General features: G+C 20.9%; 1 protein-coding gene across 1 annotated transcript in view; it reads right to left on the bottom strand.

Annotated features, from left to right (window-relative positions):
• LOC107598641 (pleckstrin homology domain-containing family M member 1-like) overlaps positions 1 to 273 on the bottom strand; it is a 16853-nt gene that overhangs the window by 4504 nt on the left and 12076 nt on the right. The gene's annotated exons all lie outside the window — the stretch shown is intronic.

Here is a 273-nt window from a genome sequence, read left to right as displayed (position 1 = left end):
ATATATATATATATATATACACATATACATACACACACATTATATTACTTACATATACAATATATTACAATTAAATATATACATATTAAAATTACATTACTGACCTATAAATTAGCTTCATTTTTTCACCAAATATACAACTGACAAAATAAAACTATGATAATTATGTTCAAAACCTGTATGCATTTCATTCTTCTGTCAATGGAAAACCAGGATTATTGTCAGTAAATAAAAAAAAAACATTAAACTTTGTTACTTAAAATTAAATGCACA

Source organism: Sinocyclocheilus grahami, unplaced genomic scaffold (genome assembly GCF_001515645.1).
Source record: "Sinocyclocheilus grahami isolate Dianchi unplaced genomic scaffold, SAMN03320097.WGS_v1.1 scaffold253.1, whole genome shotgun sequence".
Taxonomy (NCBI): Eukaryota; Metazoa; Chordata; class Actinopteri; order Cypriniformes; family Cyprinidae; genus Sinocyclocheilus; species Sinocyclocheilus grahami.
The sequence above is the reverse complement of the archived record's forward strand: the minus strand, read 5'-3'. Positions and strand labels throughout refer to the sequence as shown.